General features: G+C 42.1%; 1 pseudogene; it reads left to right on the plus strand.

Moving 5' to 3' along the window:
* The first annotated feature begins 1,770 nt into the window (after nt 1–1,770).
* Nucleotides 1,771–13,302, plus strand: part of LOC137537035 (zinc finger protein 721-like) — a 97,359-nt pseudogene continuing 85,827 nt past the window's right edge.

The following is a 13,302-nucleotide window of genomic DNA, read 5'->3' on the forward strand; positions in this document are numbered from 1 at the left end:
AATTGGATAAAAATCGGTGTGGCCAGGAGCATGACCGACTGACAATGCGACCAATTTTCGGATGAAAATTGGTCGCATTCTCACTCGTGCATGTTGCAAGATGTTGAGCCGACTTGCTCAATCAGATGCGCAACAGAAATGCGTGCCATTTCGCAACGATCGCCAAATGCGCGAAAATCCTGGCGCTTGCCCCCCTAATGAAAAATGCCCCCCCCCCCTCTGGTGCCCTGTGCAAGGTATACAAGGTATTTCCCTTACTAGGAAACCATGTGGGGCGTGTGGATATGCAAAACAGAGTAATCTCGGAAGCCAGCAGTGGACAAGCGCACGACGTGGTGGACAGGTAATGTATACCTTACATTGGGCACCGGGGGGATATTTTTCATTACAGCCAGCGAGGCAGACAGATTCAGCGCACAGGGCCGATTCTGGATCGATTTCAGCATGAAATTGATCCGGAATCGGCCTGCGGTGTATAGGCAGCTGACAGATCTCTCTCTTTTCAGATTCGATTACAGAGAGATTGGTCTCAAAAGGTGGCCACACACGATACAATAAAATGTTCCGATTTTACAGCAATTCGATAAAAACAATCGGATCTCCCCAAAAAATCGAAAGCTTTTTTTTTTCATTCGACTGAAAAATCTGATCGGATTTATAATTTTCTTCGATTTTTATCGATCCGGAATGCCAGATATTTTTCTTCAATCCCTCTAAAGGTGGCCACACACCATACTATAAAATGATCAGATTTTACAGCAATTCGATAAAAACGATTGGATCTCCCGAAAAAATCGAAAGCTTTTTTTTCATTCGACTGAAAAATCTGATCGGATTTCCAGTTTTCTTCGATTTTTATTGATCCGGAATGCCAGATATTTTTTTTCACTCCTTTCTAAAGGTGGCCACACACGATACAATAAAATGATCCGATTTTACAGTAATTCGATAAAAACGATCGTATCTCTCGAAAGAATTGAAAGATTTTTTTCATTCGACTGAAAAATCCGATCGGATTTCCCGTTTTTTTCGATTTAAATCGATCCGGAATGCCAGATATTTCTCTTCAATTTCCACTAATGATTGTATGGTGTGTGTTGGATTGTTAATTTATTAATATACACACCCTAGCAATTTTCTCTGAGTTTCCAATCATTTTTATCATAATTGAGAAAAAAATTGAACATAGGTGTGTGTGGTACATTGGTCATATTTTTGAAATGTTACAATCAGTCAGAAAAATTGATTGCATTTCTTAAATTGAACAGATATTTAAAAAATTGTATGGTGTGTGGTAGATTGCCAATTTGTTAATATACACACCCTAGCAATTTTGTCAGAGTTTCCAATCATTTTTATCATAATTGGGGAAAAAATTTAACATAGGTGTGTGGTACATTGGTCATATTTTTGAAATGTTACAATCAGTCAGAAAAATTGATTGCAATTCTTAAATTGAAAAGATATTTAAAAAATTGTATGGTGTGTGGCCACCTTTAATGTACCCATACATCGCTAGATGTATGGCTACCTTTAGCGGGCTTTTTGTCGAATATGTGGCCCATTAATATTGCAAATACGACCTACTCAACATGCAACAATACAGCTGTTTCGGCATTGTTGGTGTTCTCCAGGCAGCAGTTACGATACTGACCACAAGATGGTGCTACCTGTAACAAGAATCGTATTGGAAACCGCAGTTCCCGTATCGTCCACAAGATGGAAACCTGATCTCAACTGTAACACGAGACCGGAACTTGTAGGGGGAAGGGAGCGGAAGTAGAGCAGGACACGCTGGGGCTGCAGCGAAGGCGGTAATAACATAATTCAGTTTTTATTTACAGCCAGTAATCGCCCTGTGTCCCCTTCTGCGTGACCCCCCTGCCTGACCCAGGGGAATGTCTCCTGTATCCTCTTATGTACACACCCTAATGTGATTTCCCTCCCAGGAGCCAATCTGCACACAGCAATGGGGGCTTCTATCATTATCCCCCCACACTCCCCCATGTGTCCTCCATCATCACTGCCTGACCCAGGGAAATGTCTCCTGTATCTTCTTATATACTCACCCTAATGTGATCTCCTTCCCAGGAGCCAATCTGCACACAGCAATGGGGGCTTCTATCATTATCCCCCCCCCCGCCCCCCCACACTCCCCCTTGTGTCCTCAATCATCACTGCCTGACCCAGGGAAATGTCTCCTGTATCTTCTTATATACTCACCCTAATGTGATTTCCCTCCCAGGAGCCAATCTGCACACAGCAATGGGGGCTTCTATCATTATCCCCCACACTCCCCCATGTGTCCCCCATCATCACTGCCTGACCCAGGGAAATATCGCCTGTATCTTCTTATATACACACCCTAATGCATCGCTCCCAACTGTCCCTCTTTCGGAGCCCTGTCCCTCTTTCCTCCTCATTTGTCCCTCTTTCAGGACTTTGTCCCTCTTTCTATGTAAATATATATATTTCTCTTCTAAAAAATGTGTTTGACTGTAAACTTTATTCTGATCCTTTAAATTGATACCGGTATATTGCTAATTTTAAAAGGTTAAAAAAGAAGGAAAATTAAGCAGGATAGAAAGGACCAGTGTGGTTTGAATTATAAAACAACATATTTTTCTTATGAAATCTTTATGGTATGCGTGACTAGGTTTGTGATGGGGCCGTGATAATGGTTGTGGCAGGGGCGTGGCTTAAGTGTCCCTCTTTCTCATCTCAAAAAGTTGGGGGGTATGCCTAATGTGATTTCCTGCCTAGGAGCCAATCTGCACACAGCAATGGGGGCTTCTATCGTTATCCCCCCCACACTCCCCCCATGTGTCCTCCATCATCACTGCCTGACCCAGGGAAATGTCTCCTGTATCTTCTTATATACACACCCTAATGTGATTTCCCTCCCAGGAGCCAATCTGCACACAGCAATGGGGGCTTCTATCATTATCCCCCACACTCCCCCATGTGTCCCCCATCATCACTGCCTGACCCAGGGAAATATCGCCTGTATCTTCTTATATACACACCCTAATGCATCGCTCCCAACTGTCCCTCTAGACTATAATAGGAATCACTCCTATTGCAGCGCTCAGTGAGTAACGTCGGCGCCGTCAGAAGACGGAGCCGAGGTTGCTTAAAAACACAATAATTCGGCCTCCGGCAATCGCTGGAAGCCGAATTATTTCATTCCCCCACTATCCATGGCCGCCTGGAGAGGGAATAGTAATTAAAACGGCGCGAACTTGTGCAGAAGCAGAATCAGCCATATACCGGCTGTATCCTGCACCCAAGTCTCCCGGCGCCGATTTCAAATGTACTCCTATTAGTATCCCCCCACACTCTCCCCATGTGTCCTCCATCATCACATCTAGCTATCTATTCTGGGGAAGGGGGGTGCTTATATCGGGGGGCATATCTGGCTACTTATACTGGGGGCATATCTGGCTACTCAGCCAGGCAAATTGGGGGGGTGCTTTGGAATTTGTACATGTATGTATGATATGTAAGAATAATGAGTGGTGATTGTATCATTAAGTGTGTCAGGTTCCTAAAAGGTGTCAGGATGTCCCTGTCTATTTACCCATGCAGGGGTGGCAGTATATAGAAGGACACAAGAACACCATGATGGAGAATCAGCCGCCCCTCACATCACCGGGTAAGAGGAGACTTTAATTTCTTGTAAAGGAGAGAGCAGTATGGAGGGTCCACCTAGATCACCCCCCATCATCTGATAATCACATAGATACAATGTATTAAGTCTGTGTATTTCCCATAGATTGAAAAAACTGGTGCATAATAATAACAATAAATTGTCCATACAGGTCACATTATTACTCTGATCACTTCTGCCTGTTTATACATCACATACATTATCCAGCATCTCCCGATAAGAATGGTATTTCCAGGTGTCAGGACAGATCTGCAGGAAGAGCAGCTGAATGAGTGAGGTAACATTTGTTCTCCTGTAGGGCTCATGGTGCATAAGGAAGGAGAACAGCGCCACCTCCTGAAGCAGCTCAGTAATTACCCTGGTGTATGCCTGTGTGTACCCCAGTCAAAGGCTGATGCCCTGGCCATAGTATAAGGTCTGTTTTCAGGGGAAACCATTTATCCCACCAGTATGGTTTTGGGATGTATGAGGAAACCAGAATGCCTAAAGAAAACCCTTAGAAACACAGGGGAAGGTACCACCTCCAGGCTGGGAATGGCTCCTTGGAGTGTAATAATGGGAATTGAGAATCCTGACTAGTATAGCATTGTGCTGCCCCGGCTAACTGTCTAACCAGGAATGTGTCACAGCATTCAGTACTAGCAAGCTAACATGATGCATTTATTCAGTTCTATTCCGCTGACATTCCTTTGTATTACCCGGGAGGAAGTTACATTATTATGTGTGTAGCCAGTCAGGGAGAAGTGGGATAGGCCATGTACTATTTATTCATTCTGCTGCAGAAGTGTCCTGCCCGGCCTCTTACAATAATTCTACACTATATACATATCTTATATATGAACACATTTTCTTCTTTATACAATGCAGCTAGATCTACTTTACAACAAAATGTTCTTTCTAGATCCCCATAATGTAATAATCACAAAGAACTAATGTACTCAGTCAATGTGTGTGTTTCCTACAGATGGATCCAGTAACAGAAACCCACCAGAGAGATGTACGGGTCCTCTTTATTCCCAGGAATATACACAGGAGCATTCCACCCTCCCTCATCAATATCAGGTAGGTGGAACTGAGGGTTTGGTTTTCTTCCCCTCTTCCGTTCGTGAACGACCATGCTCGCGCTAAGTAAGCAAAATTAGCAATATCAATTGTTAAGCGCCCATCCTTAACCACTTCCCGACCGCCGCATGTACAAATGGCAGCCGGGAAGTGGATCCCGCAAGGACCGCCGCATATACAATTGGCGGCGGTCCTTGTACGGGCATGGGCGGAGCGATCGCGTCATTCGTGACGCGATCCTCCGCCGGGGACTGGCTCCGCCCCCCCCGCGCTGTAACCCGCCGGCCGTTCGGAAGCGCTGGCGGGTTACTAGCACCCGGATCGCCGCATGCAAAGTGTATAATATAATGTAATGTATACAATGTGTATTATACAGGCTGCCTCCTGCCCTGGTGGTCCCAGTGTCCGAGGGACCACCAGGGCAGGCTGCAGCCACCCTAGTCTGCACCCAAGCACACTGATTCCCCCCCCCCCCCTGCCCCCTGATCGCCCACAGCACCCCTCAGACCCCCCCAGACCACTGTTTGCACCCAGTCACCCCCCTAATCACCCATCAATCACTCCCTGTCACTATCTGTAAACTGCCCCCTGGTGTATGACGAGTTCATAGAAGATTTTATTTTTTTGTCAAAAGTTAGCGGAAATTGATTTTTAATGTTTTTTTTTTTTTTTCACAAAGTGTCATTTTTCACTAACTTGTGACAAAAAATTAAATCTTCTATGAACTCACCATACACCTAACGGAATACCTTGGAGTGTCTTCTTTCTAAAATGGGGTCACTTGTGGGGTTCCTATACTGCCCTGGCATTTTAGGGGCCCTAAACTGTGAGGAGTAGTCTTGAAACAAAAATGACCTGTGAAATCCTAAAGGTACTCATTGAACTTTGGGCCCCTTAGCGCAGTTAGGGTGCAAAAAAGTGCCACACATGTGGTATCGCCGTACTCAGGAGAAGTAGTATAATGTGTTTTGGGGTGTATTTTTACACATACCCATGCTGAGTGGGAGAAATATCTCTGTAAATGGACAATTGTGTGTAAAAAAAATCAAACAATTGTCATTTACAGAGATATTTCTCCCACCCAGCATGGGTATGTGTAAAAATACACCACAAAACACATTATACTACTTCTCCTGAGTACGGCGGTACCACGTGTGTGGCACTTTTTTACACCCTAACTGCGCTAAGGGGCCCAAAGTCCAACGAGTACCTTTAGGATTTCACAGGTCATTTTGCGACATTTGGTTTCAAGACTACTCCTCACGGTTTAGGGCCCCTAAAATGCCAGGGCAGTATAGGAACCCCACAAATGACACCATTCTAGAAAGAAGACACCCAAAGGTATTCCGTTAGGAGTATGGTGAGTTCATAGAAGATTTTATTTTTTGTCACAAATTAGCGGAAAATGACACTTTGTGAAAAAAAACAATTAAACTCAATTTCCGCTAACTTGTGACAGAAAAAAAAATCTTCTATGAACTCACCATACTCCTAACGGAATACCTTGGGGTGTCTTCTTTCTAAAATGGGGTCATTAGTGAGGTTCCTATACTGCCCTGGCATTTTAGGGGCCCTAAACCGTGAGTAGTAGTCTTGAAACCAAATGTCGCAAAATGACCTGTGAAATCCTAAAGGTACTCATTGGACTTTGGGCCCCTTAGCGCAGTTAGGGTGCAAAAAAGTGCCAACAATGTGGTATCGCCGTACTCAGGAGAAGTAGTATAATGTGTTTTGGGGTGTATTTTTACACATACCCATGCTGAGTGGGAGAAATATCTCTGTAAATGGACAATTGTGTGTAAAAAAAAGAAAATCAAATTATTGTCATTTACAGAGATATTTCTCCCACCCAGCATGGGTATGTGTAAAAATACACCTCAAAACACATTATACTACTTCTCCTGAGTACGCCAATACCACATGTGTGGCACTTTTTTGCAGCCTAACTGCGCTAAGGGGCCCAAAGTCCAATGAGCACCTTTAGGCTTTACAGGGGTGCTTACAAATTAGCACCCCCCCAACATGCGAGGACAGTAAACACACCCCACAAATGACCCCATTTTGGAAAGTAGACACTTCAAGGTATTCAGAGAGGGGCATGGTGAGTCCGTGGCAGATTTCATTTTTTTTTGTCACAAGTTAGCAGAAATGGAAACTTTTTTTTTTCTTGTCACAAACTGTCATTTTCCGCTACCTTGTGACAAAAAATAATATCTTCTATGAACTCACTATGCCTCTGAGTGAATAATTTGGGATGTCTTCTTTCCAAAATGGGGTCATTTGGGGGGTATTTCTACTATCCTGGAATTCTAGCCCCTCATGAAACATGACAGGTGGTCAGAAAAGTCAGAGATGCTTGAAAATGGGAAAATTCACTTTTTGCACCATAGTTTGTAAACGCTATAACTTTTATCCAAACCAATAAATATAAGCTGAATGGGTTTTTTTTAATCAAAAACATGTTTGTCCACATTTTTGTGCTGCATGTATACAGAAATTTTACTTTATTTGAAAAATGTCAGCACAGAAAGTTAAAAAAATCATTTTTTTGACAAAATTCATGTCTTTTTTGATGAATATAATAAAAAGTAAAAATCGCAGCAGCAATCAAATAGCACCAAAAGAAAGCTTTATTAGTGACAAGAAAAGGAGCCAAAATTCATTTAGGTGGTAGGTTGTACGAGCGAGCAATAAACCGTGAAAGCTGCAGTGGTCTGAATGGAAAAAAAGGGTCTGGTCCTTAAGGGGGGTAAAGCCCACGGTCCCTCAGGTGGTTAAAAGAAGACCCTTTAAATGCAAGTTCATTATTGGTCAGACTCTCATCGCTTCTTTTCCTTTATTATCAGTATGTCCAATCATACACGATAATGTCCTCCACCATAAGCACCCTTCTGTGAAAAGACTCTCTAGATATCTCTGACCACTACTAGACTGGTCAGATATGCACATATCCAGGAAGCTTTAGAGCCTCAGAATCCTGGTGCCACCATTGGTGGAAGATGTCACATTGCACAGCAATGCAAAAGCATTTTTTTTTTTTATAATGTTACTATTTTTTTTTTTTTTTATTCCCTTCCCTCCCTCCGCCAGTCCCTATAAGCCCCTGCACATGCTATGCATCCATAGCGTGCGCTATTAAATTAGACTGGGCTCAGATAGTTTTAAGAGCGCTTCGGTACACTTAATGAGTGCTCCACTAACCCGCCCGGAGCCCGGCTGGTCCAGTAGCTTTAAAGTACGATATTCCTGCACTTTGATTGGCCCAATAGACTGACTGTCAAGTGACAGGCAGCCCACAGGGCCAATCAAAGTGCAGGAATATCGTACTTTGAAGCTACTGGACCCGCCGGGCTCCGGGCGGGTTCAGTGGTGCACTCGTTAAGTGTAACAAAGCGCTCTTTAAACTATCTGAGCCCAGCGTAATTTAACAGCGCACGCTATGGCTGCATAGCATGTGCAGGGGATTATAACACTCCCTGCTGTCATTAAGCTGCACTGCTGTAGCAGCACAGCTTAGTGAATCAAGCCCGTAGTCTGTTCACCCAGAGTGGTGTTGCTGGGGCTATTGAATGGTTCAGTAAGCAGGTTTGTGGAGAATATACAGCCCAGCTTGAGTCGACCTTAAACTGAAGTCAGTGCATACAAATTTTCAGGCACCTCCACAGTCAAGTCAGCACCATCGGTTTCTGTTTTGGTCGACAGACCTTTCTCAAGCTGTATAGATTAGTGTCACACTAATCTATAGTATACAGCTTGAGAAAGGTCTGTCAACCGACACAGCGCTGCTGTCGCTGGTTATAATGATTGTCATGCTGCCTTTTAACTAATAAAGAGCTTTAAAGAGGAACTGTCACGAAAATCTTAACATTTAAAACACATACAGTTAAGTAGAACATTTCTTCCAAAGTAAAATTATCCATGAATGCCTTCTCTCCTATGTTGCTGTCACTTACAGTAGGTAGTAGAAATCTGACATTACCGACAGATTTTGGGCTAGTCCATCTCTCCACAGGGGATTCTCTGCATGGATTTATACAATGATGCTGGACAGCCTCCCTGCTCACCGTACACTTTTGTGGCAGTAGGACGGAACATCTGCCATTCACTAAGTGCTTTTAAAATACCCATGAGAAGATGGGCTAGTCCAAAAGTCGGTAATGTCAGAATTCTACTACTCACTGTAAGTGACAGAAACATAGGAGAAAGGTAATTTTATGGCTCATTTAACTCCGGAAGAAATGTACTTCTTATTTGTATATGTTTATATGAATTTTAAGATTTTTGCGACAGAGGTCCTTTAACTATACGGATGGGGCTGACTTGACTGTAGAGTACCTTTCTTACAACTAGCTAGTGTAACGTGCCTTTCCTAACCTGCCCCTCCATTCTATTGGATGGTTGATCTGGTGGAACTTCTGCACAATACCTGCGGCAATTATTGTGTTACTATACAAGGAAAGAAACAGACTAAAGTGTGGATAAAACACAATGGTCTCACTATAGATCTGTGGAAGGTGGCAGTTAGAGGAAATCCAGTGAAAAGAATGTAATAAACATCTGCATAGGGGTAATGCAAATCAGTTTGAGGGTATTCGGAGCAAGTGGCTTGATACTCTGGAGGTTGTTGATTTTGATTTAAAGTGGATCAGAGATAAACTTTTACTCATTGCATAATTGTGTTCCTTTCATATAGTTTATAGGGCATTCCTCAAGCCAAATACTTTTTTTTGTTTTGTTTTGTTTTAATACTCCAATTCCCTATAAACTAACAAGCCTCGCCCACAGCTTCAGAGTGCTTTGGCACTGTAGCAAGGGCTTATGGGAGCTCAGTCTGGGCAGGAGGAGGTTACTAGCCATTAATTTCCGAGGCAGAGGGGAGGAGGGGGGAGGATAGGGGACTGAATCTACACACAGGCAAGCTGATAGCATCTCCAGCCCTCAGCCTGTGACAATGTGACAAACAGAACATGGCCGCTGTCATTGTATCACAGGAAAAAATAATCATATTCTGTTGAAGCTGTTTGCAGATAGATATGCAGTGTAAACTATCTAAACTTTAGATAAGATATATAGACAAGTTATTTGGAACAGGATCGGGTTTGTAAATTTTCTACTTTCTCTCAGGAAAATGCATGATGTGTAATGGTAAAAACTCAGACCTGTTCTCTTTTTGTTACACAAAACTTATTGCATTTTTCATTATTGCTGTATTATGTGTATAAAGATTCGGTGATCCATCTGACTTGCACTTGATCCACCTTTTCTAGTGCTCTTTTGTAATAAAAAAAGTGCTTCATTTTTACAATAATTATGTATAAATGATTTAATCAGTGTTTGACCATTGTAAAAGCTTTCCTCTCCCTGATTTACATTCTGACATTTATCACATGGTAACATTTTTACTGCTGGCAGGGGATGTCAGTGGAAGGAGATGCTGCTTGATTTTTTTTTTTTTGGCAGTTGGAAACAGCTGTAAATAGATGTTATTTCCCTCAATGCAACAAGGCTCTTACAGTTTGATGTCAGGACCATGGTCCTGACATCACACTTTGGAGAGGGTTCACCACAATTTCAGCCATACAGAGCCCCCTGATGATCCATTTGTTAAAAGGAATAGATTTCTAATGGGAAAGGGGGTATCCGCTACTGATTGGGATGAATTTCAATTCTTTGTTATGGTTTCTCTTTAACCTATTTTGGTTCCTGGACGTAGAAACTACGTCCAGGAACCATGCGCGCTCCCGCGGCCGATCGCGGGAGCGTTAGCCAGGCAATCAGTGAATCGGGCTATGGTGCCCGATCACTGATTCCTCTCCCCCGCTGAAAAAGCGACAGCTTCTCTCGGAAGCTGTGCCTTTTCTGGCTGTTACCTCCCCCATGCGTCGCTCTAAGCGTGTGTTACGCTTAGAGTGACGTCATGTAAACAAACTCATGGCCGCCATCTTGTGGCCAAAAAGTAATACTACAACTAAAAGTTAAAAAAAATGAAAATCAACACACATTCACATTATAAACCTATTGTTTACCTCCCACCCTCCCAAAACTACCCAAATAAAATGTTTAATATAAAAAAAAACAAAAAACATTACAATAAAAAAAAAACATGTAAATATTTACCTAACGGTCTAAACTTTTTAAATATCAATGTAAAGATGAAATATTTCTATATTTTTTTTATTTTAAACTTGTAAATAGTGATGGATGCAAAACGGAAAAAATGCACCTTTATTTCCAAATAAAATATTGTCGCCATACATTGTGATAGGGACATAATTTTAACGGTGTAATAACCGGGACATATGGGCAAATACAATACGTGAGTTTTAATTATGGGGGCATGTATTATTTTAAAACTATAATGGCTGAAAACTGAGAAATAATGCATTTTTCCGGTTTTTTTCTTATTCTTCCTGTTAAAGAGAATCTGTATTGTTAAAATCGCACAAAAGTAAACATACCAGTGCGTTAGGGGATATCTCCTATTACCCTCTGTCACAATTTCGCCGCTCCCCGCCGCATTAAAAGTAGTCAAAAACAGTTTTAAAAAGTTTGTTTATAAACAAACAAAATGGCCACCAAAACAGGAAGTAGATTGATGTACAATATGTCCACACATAGAAAATACATCCATACACAAGCAGGCTGTATACAGCTTTCCTTTTGAATCTCAAAAGATCATTTGTGTGTTTACCTTCTGTCCCCTTCTTCTCTCATGCACTGAACATTACATGCTTCCTGCAGACAGCTCTGCCTGTGCCTGTGTTTGTAATTCCTCAGTATGTGTCAGCCAGCTACTTTCACAGCCTTATCCAGCTCTCTTCTATCACTGATAAGATAGCAGAGAAGCTGCTGGCTTATGTAAATAAAACACACACTGGAGTGTGCATAGAGGAACAGACCAGCACGGAAGAGTTGGCAGCCTTCCAGACACAGGCCGACAAGTCTGACAGGGGAAAGATACATTGATTTATTACAGAGACCGTGATAGTACAAAGTGCTGCAGTGAGCCAGAACAGATTAGAATAGGTTTAGAAACTTGTAGGATGGTAGAAAAAACGTTGTAATTTTTGTTACAGAGTCACTTTAAAATGCATTTACAGTAAAGTGGCTCTTAGCAAAATGTACCCCCCAAAGAAAGCCTAATTGGTGGCGGAAAAAACAAGATATAGATCAGTTCATTGTCATAAGTAGTGATAAAGTTATAGGCTAATGAATGGGAGGTAAACATTTCTCAAGTGAAAACGACGGAACGCGAATGGGTTAACGTAGCTATTCCATTACACCAGTTGATGTATAAGTTGACCTATAATAATAGGAATTGCCCTGAGTGTGGTCACCTTGCTTTCTTTCTATTTTTTTTTTCCTACTTTATCTTTTTTCTGGTTTGGATATCACCAAAGTTAATTTTTGTATAGACCTTAATAATTGCGTGTTGTGTATCATGCTTTTCTATCCTGATTGTACTATTGAATCAATGTTCAAGTTTGGCACGAAGTCTCTGAGTGATGTCAGAATAACGTTATTGTACTTAATTGTTTGTACTTTTCAAGTTTAAACGCACTACACTTGTGTAAATCTCTGTGATTTGTGGCTTTAGTGTAAAGAACGGATTGATGTAAAACTTGAAGTTAAAGAGGAGGAAGAAAAGACATATGTGAGGAGTGCTCAGCGGACTATGGAGGAGAGTGACATGATGAGGACAAGTAAAGAGGAAGAAGAAGAGACATATGTGAGGAGTGATCAGCAGTCTATGGAGGAGGGTGACATAATGAGGACAAGTAAAAAGGAAGAAGAGGAGGAGAGGTATGTGAGGAGTGATCAGCAGTCTATGGAGGAGGGCGACATGATGAGGACAAGTAAAGAGGAAGAAGAGGAGACATACGTGAGGAGTGATCAGCAGTCTATGGAGGAGGGAGACATGATGAGGACAAGTAAAGAGGAAGAAGAAGAGACATATGTGAGGAGTGATCAGCAGATTATGGAGGAGGGTGACATGATGGGGACAACTAAAGAGGAAGAAGAGACATATGTGAGGAGTGATCAGCAGTCTATGGAGGAGGGTGACATGATGAGGACAAGTAAAAAGGAAGAAGAGGAGGAGAGGTATGTGAGGAGTGATCAGCAGTCTATGGAGGAGGGTGACATAATGAGGACAAGTAAAAAGGAAGAAGAAGAGACATATGTGAGGAGTGATCAACAGTCTATGGAGGAGGGTGACATGATGAGGACAAGTAAAAAGGAAGAAGAGATGTACGTGAGAAGTGATCAGCAGTCTATGGAGGATGGTTACATTATGAGGACAATTAAAGAGGAAGAAGAAGAAGAGACATATATGAGGAGTGATCAGCAGTCTATAGAGGGGGATGATATGATAAGGACAATTAAAGTAGAAGAAGAAGAGATGTATGTGGGGAGTAATCAGCAGTCTGTGGAGAAGAGTGACATAATGACAAATAAATCTGTAGATATCTGCACAGGTAAGTTATGAAAGATCTCCATTCCATTTGTGTTAGTGAGCAACATACATTGCAAAAGAATGCAAGTCAGCCAAGGGTGTAGCCATGGCAGCT

The sequence above is a fragment of the Hyperolius riggenbachi genome, chromosome 10 (assembly GCF_040937935.1).
Source record: "Hyperolius riggenbachi isolate aHypRig1 chromosome 10, aHypRig1.pri, whole genome shotgun sequence".
In the NCBI taxonomy this organism is placed as follows: domain Eukaryota; kingdom Metazoa; phylum Chordata; class Amphibia; order Anura; family Hyperoliidae; genus Hyperolius; species Hyperolius riggenbachi.